Raw genomic sequence first — 14393 nt, forward strand, 5'->3', positions numbered from 1 at the left:
ATAGAAAATCATACATTAATGAGGATAAACGGAGAGATAAACAATGAAGCAAGAATTTTGAAGTGAATTTCTATCCAATGTATTTCAATAAATATGTTGGAGAACCCCCCTCCTATGATTGGTATATAACTACATAGCATCTACATTTGTGCTACAAGGTGGTAGGCATGGGAGAAATTTAGCTTGAACTACAGTGCATAACCAGGGAGAAAGAAAAGAAGGAGATAGAAGTAAGATGTTATAGGCATTGTAGGGAAGGGGTACTCCTAACAAGAATGTAAAGCTTTTTAAGTGCCTGTTAAGCTACTTCTTGTGTTGAATGTTAGTTATCAGAGGGAAGTTTACTGGCCTAATAACAATCCTAGCAATAGCTGTTAGTTTTTATCCTGTTTTAAGTACCTGATCTCATTTAAATCTCAACAACTCTGTAAGAAAGGTACTAGAACTACTATCCCCATTCTACAGATAAGAAAACTGAAGCCATGAGTAAGAGCTTGAGTTGCCCAGGGTCATACAGCTGGTAAATCAAGGATGGTTTTGAAATTAGATCATCCAGATTCCAAGACATTCAGTTCTGGAATATAATACAATTTCAATAAATAACAATTAAGTGTCTACTTCATTCACAGTAATGCCTTAGATGTTAAAGTTCAAAGGAGTTTATTTCTAGTAGGGAGATGCCTTGATTACACAAGTAAATGAATATAAAATCTACACAATAACACAGTGTTTTCAAAAGAGAGAAGGAGCTAATACCTGAGGGAAAGGTTCTGGTAGGAGATGGGACCTGGAAAGTACTCTGAGCCAAGGATTAGCCCAGGTAAAGGTGAATGGGGAGCACATCCCAGACACGGGTAATCACTTGTGAAAATCCCTCTCCCTGGGGCAGCTAGGTGGCACAGTGAATACAGCACCAGCCCTGGAGTCAAGAGAACCTGAATTCAAATCCAACCCCAGATACTTGACACATAATAGCTTTGTGACCTTGGGCAAGTCACTTAACCCCAATTGCCTTGCCTTCCCCCCCTCCAAAAAAAAAAATCCCTTTTCCTCTTTACCTACTAAAATTTTTAACCATCCTTTAAAGTCCAAGTCACATGCTTTCTCCTCCAAGAAACATTCCCGGATACCCCAGTTGCTAATGACCTTCCCCCACACAGCACTTAATTTTACATTTCTCTAATGTTCTTATTTTGTAATGTTGTTTATAATAGCTACCATTCATTCACTTTAAGATTTATGAAGCACTTCACCATTATTATCTCAATTTATCCTCAACACAACCTTGGGAGTGTGGCAGTATAATTATTTTCATTTAACAGATGAGAAAACTGAGGCAAAAAGAGGTTAAGTGATTTGCCCAGGGTCACATAGCTAATAAATATCTGAAACCAGATTTGAACTCACATTTTCCTGACTAGAGGTCCAAATCTCTATCCTGATCTTTGCCGTCTAGCTGCCTCATTTATCTCTTCTAGTGTATGGATATTTGGATGATACCATCCCAACTCTTGAGGAGTATACCCACAAAGTACACTAGATTGTATCATGCACACACTAGGTATACACATACCAAACATTTGTTGTTAATCCTATGGGCAGGCAGCAACAACTCTGAGATGACACCACCAGCTGAAGAATGAGATCTGTGAAATCAGTAACTTGAATTATTCTAATAAGGCATCAGACACATGACCCATTGTTTGACTGTTACTGGGTTCTGACAAGTAGACCACAGGCTCTTTCACAAATGTGGTCATTGTGCATTGTCAATGGGAACAGGCTGCTATTTTTTCAAGGATCAGAGACCATGACATAGTTTACAGAGACTCATTAGATGTTTCAAATGCAGAGAACTGAACATTTTCGTTCCCCTGAGGCACTCTGGTTTTCTTTGTTTGTGGGTAAAAATGAAGAGTAAGCTAAATTAGTACATCATTTTTACATCTAATACATTTGGAATCATTATGTTGATTAATGGAGGCTGAAACACACTTTAATTTTCTCTTTTATTGCATTTTCAGTCTTTGAATGAAACATAATGGCATGGATTTCAGCTAATGGATGAGTAAAGTTCAGGGCAGAGATTAATTTAACAAATGTTTCTATTGTTTTATAGAAAATGAAGATATTGGCGTAGAGGGGCACAAGGATGGGGCAGAACAGCTCTGAAAAGAAAGGTAAAACCCAATTTGTTATTGTTCCTTTGGCCTCTTTACACTGTTTGTATGTAGCCAGGAGACCAGAAGTTAGTGAACAAAATGAGCCCATATTTCTGCATTCCATGGGAGAAGAGGAAGTCTTTTGAGTCCATCAAATATTAAATTATGAGGAAAATGTAAAATGAGGGTACAAAAATTACAAGGACTTTCACCAGTAGGAAATGATTTCTACTTTTTCACAGTTATGCATTAACTTACTAAGGCAGTCATGGGTTCTTTGATGTACTGGCTTATGGAAACAAGAATGATGAATATTCTCAGAATCTCAGATTTCAGAATCTACTGAACTGTATCACTTGCCTGCTTGCTCCTTTAGAAGAATTTTTTTTATTTTTAATATTTTTCTAAGTACATGTAAAAAATTAATGTATTTTTTTAAAAATTTTGAGTTATAAATTCTCTTTTTGTCTCTTTCCCCAGTCCCCTCATTGAGAAGGCAAAGCCATGTACAGTAATGCAAAATATATTTCCATATTAATCATATTGTGCAAGAAAACACAGACCAAACAAAAAGAAAAAACAAAGAAAAATTTTTTAGAAATGTTTTGGAAAGTATGCTTTAATCTGTGTTCAGACTCCATCAGTTCTTTTTCTGGAGGTGGATAGCAATTTTCACCATGAGTCCTTAGAAACTGTCTTAGAGCACTGTGAGATGAATTTTCCTGATTTCAGGCCCAGAAATCTATCCACTTATGCCACCTGCTGCCCTAGCTCTCTCAGAAATTTGTCAAACCATGACTTCTTGTATCAAAAGCTTGGATCCCTAGGATTATCAAAAATTAGATTACTATGGTCATTGCTACTACGTATCATATACTTAATCCATTCCAGTGATCCACTACTCTATTTCTTGACCAGTACCATATTCTTTTGATGATTGCCACTTTTAGTAGAGCTAAGCCACCTTGTTTTACTTTCTTTTTCATTTTATCCCTTGATATCCTTGACCATTTGTTTTTCTAGGTGAATTTTGTTATTATTTTTTCTAGTTCTATAAAATGATTTGTGGTAATCTGATTGTTCTGGAGCCAAATAAGTAAATTAATTTAGGTAGAATTGTCATTTTTATTATATTGGCTTGCCCTACCCATGGACAATTATTTTTTTTTCCAATTTTTTAGGTCACACATTATTTGTGTGAAAAGTGGTTTGTAATTGCGTTCATGTAGTTCCTGGGCTTATCTTGGTAGGTAGACTCCCGAGAGTCTATATTGTCTACAATTATTTTAAAGGGGATTTCTCTTTCTGACCCTTACTGCTGAACTGTTTTGGCAACATATAGACATGCTGATGATTTGTGTGCATTTATTTTACATCTTACAACTTTACCTAAGTTGTTAACTATTTCAAATAGTTTTTTAGTTGATTCTGTAGGATTCTTCAAGCATATCATCATATCATCTGCAAAAAGTGATAGTTTTTTTCTCCTTTGCCCATTCTAATTTCTTCAATTACATTTTATTATTGCTATAGCTAATATTTCTAGTACAATATTGAATAATTGTGTTTCCTTGCTTCACCTCTGACTTTAGTGGAAAGACTTCTAACTTATTCCCTTTGCCAATGATGCTTGCCGAAGGTTTTAAATAAATACTTCTTATCATTAAGGAAAGATTCATTCATTCCCATGCTTTCTAGCGTTTTGAGTATTTTGCCAAATTGAGATAATCATCCATTTTTTTTTTTTGTTATTAACGTGGTGAATTATGCTGATGACTTTTCCTAATATTGAACCACCACTGTATTCTTGGTATAATTTCCAAATTATCATAGTGTATGAACTTTGTGATATATTTCTGAAATCTCCTTGCTAGTATTTTATTCAAAATATTTGATCAATATTCATTAGGGAAATTGATCTATTCTTTTCTTGATCTGCTTTTATTCTTCTGATTTGGTGTCAGCATCATATTTGTAACATAAAAGCAATTTTGTAGGACACCTTCCTTGCCTATTTTTCCAAATAGTTTATATGATTGTTTGTTAAATGCTTGGCAGAACTCACTTGTGAATCTTTCTGGGGACTTTTTCTTGGGGAGCTCAAAGATGACATGTTCAATTTATTTTTCTAAAGTTGTGTTATTTATTTTACTTCCTCTTCTGTTGATCTTGGTAATGTATATTTTTATAAACATTCATCCATTTATTGGCACATAATTAGGCAAAATAACTCCTAATAATTACTTTAACTTCTTCTTCTTTGGGGGTGAATTCACACCTTTCATTTCTGATATTGGTAATTTGGTTTTCTTTTCACTCAAGTTTATCAATTATTTAAGTATTTTACTGTGTTTTGTTTTTCATAAAATGAGCACCTAGTTTTATTTACTAGTTCAATGGTTTTCATGCTTTTGATTTTATTAATCTTTCCTTTGATATTCAAGACTCTTATGTTAGTGTTTAATTGTGGATTTTTATTGTTCTTTTTTCTAGTTTTTTTGGTTGTATGTACATTTCATTGGTTTGCTGTTTCTCTGTTTAACTGATATGAAGAGATATAAAATTTCCCGTAAATATTGCTTTGATTGGCCCACAAAATGTTGAATGTTGTCTCACTGCTGCCAATTTATTTAATGAAATTATGTATGTTTATATGATTTGTCATTTGACACATTCATTCTTTAGGATTAGATTTATTTTGTTTTCAATTGATTTTTAATCTGTTTCCACAACTCTTTATTAAACATAATATTATTACATTATGATCCAAAAAGATGCACTTAATATTTTGCTTTTTTGCATTTTATTGGGAGTTTTTTATGCCCTAACACAAGGTAAATTTTTGTGTAGGTGCCATTTACCACTTAGAAAAAAAGTTCATTTCTTTCTATCTCCATTCAATTTTCTATAGAGGTCTATCATATCTAAGTTTTCTAAAATTCTACTTATCTCCTAAACTTCTTTCTTATTTTTTTTTGGTTGGATTTATCTAATTCTGAGAGGGTAAAGCTGAGGTCTCCCACTGGTATAGTTTTGTTGTCTATTTCCTTCTGTAATTCATTGAACTTTTCCTTTAAAAATTTGGATGCTATACTATTTGATATGTATGTGTCTAAATTGGTATTACTTCATTGTCTATGGTACCTTTTAGCAAAATGTGGTTTTCCTCCTTATCTCTTTTAATTAGGTCTATTTTTGCTTTTGCTTTTTCTAGGATCACAATTGCTGTGATTGCTCTTTTTTTAACCTTTAGCTGAAGCAAAATAGATTCTGCTCCAGTCCCTTACCTTTACTCTTTGTGTGTCTCTCTGCTTCAAGTGTGTTTCTTATAAACAACTATTTTGTAACTGTTTTCATATAGTTGCTGGGCTCATCTTGGCAGGTAGACTCCCTGTCTGTAGGAATCTGATTTTTAATCCATTATGCTACTTGCTTCCATTTTATGAGTGAGTTATTCTCATTCACAATTAAAGTTATGATTACTGGATATTTCCTTCCATCCTGCTTTTTTCCTCTGTTAATTCTTCTCTACCTCTTCTTTAACCCTGTTTCTCCTCAAAAGTATTTTGCTTCTATCACCTTCTTCAACCTGTCTTTCCTTCTATCGTGCACTTTCCTGTTCTTATTCCCCTCCCCTTCTACTTCCTTGTAGGGTAAGATTAATTTCTGTATTTAACCGAGTGTGTATTTTATTCTCTCTTTGAGCCAATTCCAATTAAAATAAGATTTGCCTGCCACTCTGCCATTTCCCCTCAATTGTTAAAGTTCTTTCACACATCCTATATGTGACATAATTTATCCCATTCTACTTCTCTCTTTTTTCTTCTCCCAGTGCATCTCTTTTTCTCATGCCAGAATTTTATTTTTATAAATTTTTATATTTTATATAAAATTTCATCCTATAGTAGTCAACTCATACCTATGCCCTCTGTCTATGTACACTCCTTCTATTTGACCTAATAAATGATTAAATTCTTAGGAATTGCAAGAATTATCTTACCATGTAGGAATGTAAATAGTTGAACCTTACTGAGTCCCTTGTGATTTTTTTCTTTCCTGTTTCCCTTTTTATACTTTTCTTGAGTCTTGTATTTGAAAGTCACATATTCTACTCATATTTGGTCTTTTCATCAGGAATGCTTGGAAGTGCTCCTTTTTATTAAATGTCTATTTTTTTCTCGAAGAATTATACTCAGTAGGTGATTCTTGATTTTAATCCTAGTTCCTTTGCCTTCCAGAATGTCATATCCAAGTCCTCTAATTCTTTAATGTAGAAGCTGCTAAATCTTATATTATCCCAACTGTAGTTCCTTGATATCTGAATTATCTCTTTCTGGATGCTTGCAATATTTTCTCCTTGACCTGGAATCTGCTTCATTCAGGTATAATGTTCCTGGGACTTTTCATTTAGTATCTCCTTCAGGAGGAGATCAGTGAGTTCTTTCAATTTCTATTTTGCCCTGTGGTTTTAGGATATTTAAGAAGTTTTCCCAGATAATTTCTTAAACTATGACATATAGGCTCTTTTTTATCATAACTTTCAGGTTATGATAAATGATAATTTCAATAATTCTTAAATTATTTCTCCAAGATCTATTTTCTAGGTTAGTTGCTTTCCCAATGAGATATATCACATTTTCTTTTCTTTTCATTCTTTTGATTTGGTTTTGCTGTTTTTCTCATGGAATCATTAGCTTCCATTTGCTACAATTATTTTCTTTGGTGAACTTTTTTACCTCCTTTTCCATTTGGTCAATTCTACCTTTTAAGGAGGTTTTCTTTTCAGTGAATTTTTGTGCCTCTTTTTCCATTTGGCCAAATGCTTTTGAAGGAGTTCTTCTTTCCAGTGGATTTTTATGCCTTCAGAATGATAATAAAAATTAAGTTTTGATTACACACAAGATGTAGGGGTTACTCATTTGAAGGGATGTTCTATATAACTATAAGTCATTGTGGAGTTCCAGTTGTGTTACTGCAGTTATTAAAATCAACTTTCAACAATTACAAGCTGAATGGCCTTGAGGACATCATATAGGCATGCCACAAAATTTAGAACTAGAAGGGACCCTAGAGATTAATTTACTTCTTGAGTCCTTCATGTCATCAATAAAATGGTGACAATAAGCAAGAGCATCCCAAAAGTTTGTGAAAGTTCTGCACTGAGATTTTTGGAATATCCTTTATTTGTTCCTTCTAATTTACCACCTTGTCATCAGGAGAATATTCTGGAAACCTTAAAGTGCTCTAGAAATGTTAGCTATCATTATTTTGGTATGTCACTAACCAGGAAATGAGGGTCCTTTTCTTTCAGATGGAAACAATGCAATTTCAGATTGATTTTTTTTTCTCCTAAACTTGGCTGAGTCTCATGATACAAAGCAGAGAAATATCTCTCTGCTGGTAATTCTGTTGGAAACATACATATAGAAAGTTTCAGTTCCTGGACTGGGCAGGTCAATAAGAAAGATTTAGCCTTCATTGTAATTGATCACCTGGTGGGTAATGCTAGTGACTCAGATGTTACTGCCTTTTCTTCACTCTCTCAGGTCTGCAATACATGTACTTGGAGAACATTTCAGCCTCTGGAAATTCTGTTCCCAGGAGGGAGCCCGCAGGCTAACAGATGTTTGCAAATCATTTGGCCTGGTGATGAAGAATTAGTTTTTAATGGCATTCTCATGTACTCATTACAAGTCATTAAGTCTGCAGCAGAATATCTCCAGTGCTAAGCAAGCCTAACTTATGGGAGCTGGCTAATAGTGAAGTCAGGGGACTCTGCCCTCTTTTGTTCCTCCAATCACCCTTATCTTCTCTATTTTCCTTTCCGTCTCCTGCCTTCTTACTCATACTCTTTCCTCTCTTCTATCCTTACTTTCCCTTTCTTTTCACCTCTTCCGCCAGCTTTTTCTTCCTTCTATGCTCCTAACTTAACCCTCTTTGATGATAATAAAAATATTGACAATGATAACACAAAGACTTTTTTGTAAAATAGAGGTGACCCTGGGGACTGAAAGGTTCTATCATCAGAGTCCAAGCTCTGCTTAGTCCAACAACATTGCAAAGGTGCCAAGGAGGGTTGAATGGCTATTGTCCAAGGATCTGCTGAGCTAAATTCATAGTACTTTATGACTAGGTTGGTTACATGGAGATGAAATTTTTGGCATAGTAATTGTAAAAGATAATTTTACTAAATCAAAGAAAGGTTGCGGTCATCATTGGTGTAAGGAATATTCACACTGCAGAAATGTCAAACTTTGAAGTATTCAATTATAATACTGTCAATGCTAAGGATACTGAAGCAATATTAAATCATAAAAAGATCAGTGGATTTGGAGTTGGAGGACCTGAGTTCCAATCCCAGGTTGTCAAGTTATTTCTTAGCACCTCAATATATTTATTTAACTTTGAAGTGAAGGGGTTAGACTAGAACACATCTATGGTCTCTTCCAGCTCTAAATCTGTGATAATCTATGATAGTACCAATAATCCTGCTGAGGATGATATTATGGTTTTGTCTTTTGCTCTCAAAGAGGACTATGACTTCAGGAAGATGACGACATGATTTGCAAATTAATTGGATTCAAAGCTTAAAAAAGTCATGGTCTCCCAGTGCATCCTGGGCCATCTCCAGTCTTCCTGATCTTTATCTGGTACTGGACCCAGATGACTCTGGAGAAGAAAGGGCCAGATAAAGATCAGGAAGGATGGAGATGGCCCAGGATGCAGTGGGAGACCATGACCATGACCTTTCTAAGCTTTTAAGCAATGCCCATTTGGTGAATAGACCTGTTTAAGAAGTAAGGCAAGGGAAAAATCCAAGTGGGAAGGGAAGACCCTGAGGGTTGCTGGCCAAAAGAAACACAATTATTATCTACATTCACTCTGAGTCAGGAGGGTCCAAAATGTAACCATTATGTGGTGCTTGGGGAGAGATTTATTGTTGTCCCATCAATTGAGAGCCTGAGTGAATGGGATTTAAAAGGCAAGGCATTATTAAAAGAGGGACAGGGACCTTGGCTTAGCAGCACAGACCTTGAGACCTCACCCCGTCTCTTTCAGCATTGCTAAGTTTCTCTTGGAACTGTACTAAATCTTCAAGGTAATAGATATACAATCATGTAAGCTGTCAGAGGAATGCCAAGAGTTGGAAAAAATTTACCCTCCACAATTAACTATCAAGGGGTCTCAGGAGACTTACCTTTGTTCAGGGAGGGTAGCAAATAAGCTAGAGAAAAAGGGAACTTTGGCCATGCGCTCCTTTTGTGGGCCGAGCTGAAGTGACCTAAGACGTCGAGTATTTGCACGCATACAAGTTGGCTAGGCAGTCCACATGCTGTTTAATGATGACAGCAGAGGAATCTCAGAAGCAGAACGCAGACTCACTAGAAAGCGACAATGAAGGGGTTAACTGTTTGTTGGACAACGAGGCTATCCTGGCCCAGTAGGACTGAATTCAGCAGCAGACTGCGATGTAGAATCCGATGATGGTGTCTGAGCACCTGGAGCTCTCAGGGCCTTACGAGGTGTAGGCGGAAGACAACATGGTCTATCCATGCAAGATCTATACTCTTGCATCCGTAAGACCTGACCTTATGGCAACTGCTTCTGCCAACCCTTTGGGTGCTCACAGCTGGAGGCTCTTCTGGTGAACCATGAGGCGCTACACGGGTTCAAAGCTGTCTGTGCCAGGAGCAAGGAGGACCTGGTACCTCAGGGCTTCGCTGACTTCGTCACTGAAGACTTCCACACCTTCCTGGCCTTGGTGGAGAGGGTAGAGAAGCGGACCTCTATGGCTGCCTTGGATGACCAGAGCGCCTCCGAGTCCCTAGTGGATTGCCTGTGGCTGCTCACCTCTGGCTACCTGCAGCACAAGAGCAAGTCTTTATCGAGGGGGGACAGATTGTCAAGGAGTTGACAGGAGGTGGAGCCCATGGGGGAAGAGAGGGACCGCATCCATGGCACTGGCGCAGGTTCTCCAAGTCTCCATCCAGGTAGGGTACCTGGACCGCGGTGAGGGCAGCACCACCAACCCCCAAGTCTTCCTCGAGGGCTCCCAGCCCAAGGTGTATCATCCTTTATAAATAGAGGAGACAGCTCCCCAGGCCCTAAGTGCTGCTGCAGGCCAGTGCCAGGGTCAGTGCTGCCCCTATCCCTGCCCCCTCCCAACTGCTAACAACTGGCTGCTATGTACAGGGGTTTTTTGTGATTGTAAATGATAATATTTCACTCCCCTTTTCCCCTCCCTGTCACCCATGACCTTGCCTGTTTTATTCATGGAGATGCAATAGAACTCTCTTTGAAGGAGAAACCCCAGCAAGTAACTTGTTACAGCATAAAATGATGGCTGCTTAGTGGAGATGAAGATGTAGATAACATCTCTAGGAAATAACAAGTTGCTTTTCCGAGAAGCAGTAAAAATCAGCTTTAGAGGTAAGGGAGATTGGCAGCTCCAGATGCAGGGTGGAGTAGCAGCAAGGTACACCATGTTGCTGGGAGATGAAGTCATGAGAGACCATCCAGCTAATCCGGGACATGGTGCCAATGTGTCACCATGATAGCACAGATTTTCTAGGAAAGATTCCTTCTTTGAAGACAACATGTGAATCTGTAGAAGAATTTGTGTATAAAGGAGCTGTCTTATGTCATTTACTTTTTCTATTCTGCCCTAATTTAAAACTATTCTGGTCTGTTGGTAGACAATCAACCAAATGTGGACATCACCTAATTTTGCATAACTGTGAGTGACTCTCAAAGCATCCTTCACTGAACCTGAGTGTATCAGGAAATTCCAAAGTAATGTGGAACATATAGTAATAGTGGTAGTAGTAGTGGTAGAGGTAGTAGTGGTAGTGGTAGTGGTAGTAGTAGTAGAAGTAGTATCACCAGCAACTTTCACTGAACTACTACAATAAAGGAATTAAAAGTTTACATAGCACTTTTCTCACAGGAGATGAGTGAAGTAAGTCTTCATATTATCAAATAATTAGAATTGAAAGGAACTTGGAGAATATCTATTTCAACCTCCTCACTTTACAGATGAGGAAAATGAGTAGCAAAGTGGTTGTGACTTATACTGGTAGTAGGTGACAGAACTAAGGACCCAGACCCTCTTTTTTATCAAGTCTTCTCATAAAGTCTTTCTACTTTTATCATTCTAACTGTCAAATGTCTTATTATCTATGTCTTTATCATCTAATCATATGCCCCAAAGGGAGCCCATGTTACCTTGGGCAAGTCAATTAACTTCTCTGAGCCTAAGTCTTCTTGTATTTAAATTTATATTTTATATATTTACTTGTATTTGAATTTATATTTACATTTCCCTAGTGAATCGTTGAGGTTCCTTCCAGTTATAACAATAATTAATAATAACTACGATTTATATAGTGTTTAAGATTTGCAAAGTACTTTTCAAAGAACTCATAAGAGCTCAGAGTCTTACCACCTTGAAGGGAGGTGCTGTTATTATCCCCATTTTATAGAGGTAAAGGGAGGTTAAGTGACTTGTCCAAGGTTATCTAACAAGAGTCTGCAGTCAAATTTGAACTCAGTACTTTCTAGATCTAGGGCACATTCTCTATCCATTGTGCCACCTAACTAGGGTTATGATCTTATGATTATAGGGTATTGCATTTTTTTTTGTATGTGAACTATTTGGTTGCTGAAAGGGGACAGTAAAATAACGTTTGTGTAAGTAAAACTTTTTTTAAATAAAATTGTGAAGAAATAGTATTTAAGAATTTTTTTTTTTAATAATTGAAGAGAAATGGACTTCTGAAGACCTGTTGGAGAACTTCCCTTCAGGAAAAAAAAAAAACATCCTGGGAGGACCTGTTTGAAAACTGAGCAGTGAGATAATAATGGTTGCAGGGTATTATTGTTCATGAACTCATCTGCATATTTGTTTTTTTAGAGATTTGTAGTTATAACTTTGAAACTATCAATTAAATAACAGGTTAGGGACTATGGGAAGATTATAAAAAGATTGTTGAGTTCATAACTAACCAAAAGCTAGATTTCTTGAGTTTTACCTTACATTGTGAAGATAAATCTCTAAGCACCAGAGAACTCTGATTTAATAAACTAAAAGATACAGGAGGAGATAAAAATTACAAGAAGAGACAGAAATAAAAGTAACAGGATTAGTTGGACAGGGGAGTTATAAGATGCTGAGGACAATATACAGAAGACCAAGAATGAAACTGCTCTTTTGCTCAAAATTTGCTGATTACAAAAGAAAAAAAAATCAATGCTTTACTGATTGGCAGGAGAAAGGCTAGATCAGCCAAGAAAGCTCTTTAGTTGCCAGATTTTATACAAAATAGGCTATCTAGTGCCATCTACAGCTTGAGAAAAGGCTAAATTCTCAAGGGAGTGCCAGTTTGACCTCTCATCGCTCTCTATATTTTGAGGTCAGGGGTGGGCTTGGAGGTAGGGGGAAGGTCAGAAAGAGTAAGATAAACTTTGCTTCTATATTGTTGTGGTCTGTGATTGCTAGAGAAATAGCGTGGTTTTGCTTAAAGATGACTGGAAGAAAAGGCATAATTCCACTGAATCTAAAAGCTCTGCATTTCTCAGAGAATCAAACTGAGAACTGCTTGTAATGAACAAGTACAATGTTGCGATAGATAGACAGAGAGACAGATAGACCGATACATGGATAGATGATGGATACCAGATATATGGTATATATAGATATATAGATAGTTATAGATATATCTATCTAGATATATAGATAGATGGTAGACAAATGTATGGATGGATAGATAGACACGTTAGATAGAGATGGAAAACTGAGATAGATATATGTATGATGATAGAGATAGAGATATATAGGTGATAGGTACATATATGGGTGGATGGATAAATGATAAATTTATGGATTGATACTTAAATAGATGCTAGATAATGATGGAAAAAAAGAGATAGATGACAGAAACAGGGATGCATAGATGGATGGTAGATGAGAGAGACACTGCACATACACACACACACGTGATTTTTTTTTAAAGACGAAAAAGTTTCCCAGTGTCCTACTGAGGCTGAAAGAAAAGAGTTTGTCATTGCTTCTTTCACTAAAAGAAGACAAGTGACTTCCTACAGGAAAGAAACAAGGGTCAAAAGGACAGCTATCAGTAGAAAAGCAGCCTTATGAGGTTCAGATTGTTCCTAAATGTACCAGGAACATCAAGACCTGCTGTTAAAGTTGTAAGATGTTCTAAATATATGTTTCCTTACTTATATCTGCCCAATTGTTTCTATTAATGGAAGACCACAGTCTCCTACAAGACACTGCTTATTTATGAGGGACTATAATGCTTTAATTATTCCCATTTTACCTTATATTCAGTAAAAGTTAGGATTTTTACTGTTTTTGCCTTATTATTTAGTAAATATTTCACATTTAAAAGTCAATGGTTTTGCTTTTTTTTTTTCAATAAATGAGAAGCTCCGTGTCAAGTAGTGAGAATGTACCCTACACTAATTACTCCTAGGACCCTCAGAGAGAATTTGAATCAAGGTCCTGTGCCTTGTCAAGGCCATCCTCTCCTGCCCACTCCACTCTTAGATGAGAAAAAACTCCTAGACTTGCCATTGTCAAGTTACATTGAAAGAGACTGCCAATGTGGTTGAAAGGATGGCAATGGAAGTCGAAAAAGAGAAGGGATAAATAGTGTGAGCACAGAGAAAGAGAAGGGAATAGTGCACTTGGTCCATAAAATGTCACATCTACAGGCTACACTGCACATGTTGGGGTGTCTGAGGCCATACCTGTGCTATGAAATGCTCTTAAAGCTTGGGACACAGACAAGCCGCATGGAGGCATCGTAAATTATGTAATAAAGCAACCAGAGAAGCTCTCAGGCCCCATAGAGACAAATGCAGGGTCCCCTTGTCCTCTCCCCATCTGAGAGCAGTCCATTTACCACTCCTCTTATGTGACTGAATGGATGAATGTACCAAACAATAACTCACATCTATGCTGCATTATTGCTTATAAGTACTTAGCCCACAGCACTTCCTATCTCATTTCCATTTTATAGATGCATAAACTGTTACCCAAAGAAGCAACACATAGACCAAAATTTCACAGAGCCTGAGCTTGCAGAGGAAACATTTGGGGTTCAAGAAAGTGCTATCACTAACTCACTGTTTTTGAAAGACTTACAAATATGGAAGAAACTTTACATTTGCTTTGCTTGGTATAATGGAGCATTGGGTGGAAATCTG

The 14393-nt window shown here is 36.8% G+C and overlaps 1 long non-coding RNA gene and 1 pseudogene across 1 annotated transcript; both read left to right on the forward strand.

Moving 5' to 3' along the window:
- Positions 1-1832: 1832 nt before the first annotated feature.
- LOC140498209 (uncharacterized) lies at positions 1833-8092 on the forward strand. The gene is made up of 3 exons (XR_011965025.1): positions 1833-1917; positions 2120-2180; positions 7709-8092. It is a non-coding gene; the product is annotated as an uncharacterized lncRNA (long non-coding RNA).
- A 1370-nt stretch (positions 8093-9462) lies between these two features.
- Positions 9463-10409, forward strand: LOC140498210 (ubiquitin thioesterase OTUB1-like; annotated as a pseudogene).
- Positions 10410-14393: the final 3984 nt, after the last annotated feature.

Source organism: Notamacropus eugenii, chromosome 4 (genome assembly GCF_028372415.1).
Source record: "Notamacropus eugenii isolate mMacEug1 chromosome 4, mMacEug1.pri_v2, whole genome shotgun sequence".
NCBI lineage: Eukaryota > Metazoa > Chordata > Mammalia > Diprotodontia > Macropodidae > Notamacropus > Notamacropus eugenii.